Raw genomic sequence first — 508 nt, 5'->3', positions numbered from 1 at the left:
GAATCAATCATGTTATTTTGGGGAATTAAAAAGAACATTGATATAGGACAACGGGTTACTTTGACCCAAGGACATGCGGGACAAGGACGGGACAGTTAGGTTTAGGAAAAGATAAAACATGGTGGGTGGGGTTACAAAATGTCCGTTTCAGTGACACACGTACAGGACATGAACCTTAGTCTCCAACCCTAGTGCCCCCCCAACCTGCAGTACCTTTCCATCTTTCATGCTACTCTCTACTACTCTCCACCGTTGTCTCTCTTTAGGATTTTAGGTTCGGTATCTGACGTTCAATGGTGTTTTAAGCCCCCAACGTCGACTTCCAGGCACCTAACCATAGACAGTTAAAGGAATGGACCAACAGGTCCCGTTGTTCTGGACGGAGACCGGTGAAGTCCATTAGAAGCTCTTTGCCGGTGATGCTGAGCGTTACTGCGCAGCCTCCAACTGAGCTGGACGACGTAGATGTGACGTGAGCAACCTGTCTGAAAGCTGTAAGTCTTCTGGT

At 47.6% G+C, this 508-nt stretch overlaps 1 protein-coding gene across 1 annotated transcript in view; it reads right to left on the bottom strand.

Moving 5' to 3' along the window:
• LOC116685814 (SH3 and multiple ankyrin repeat domains protein 2-like) overlaps positions 1-508 on the bottom strand; it is a gene marked incomplete in the record, with an annotated part of 236,568 nt that overhangs the window by 220,117 nt on the left and 15,943 nt on the right.

This window comes from Etheostoma spectabile, unplaced genomic scaffold (assembly GCF_008692095.1).
Source record: "Etheostoma spectabile isolate EspeVRDwgs_2016 unplaced genomic scaffold, UIUC_Espe_1.0 scaffold271, whole genome shotgun sequence".
NCBI classification, from domain to species: Eukaryota; Metazoa; Chordata; class Actinopteri; order Perciformes; family Percidae; genus Etheostoma; species Etheostoma spectabile.
The sequence above is the reverse complement of the archived record's forward strand: the minus strand, read 5'-3'. Positions and strand labels throughout refer to the sequence as shown.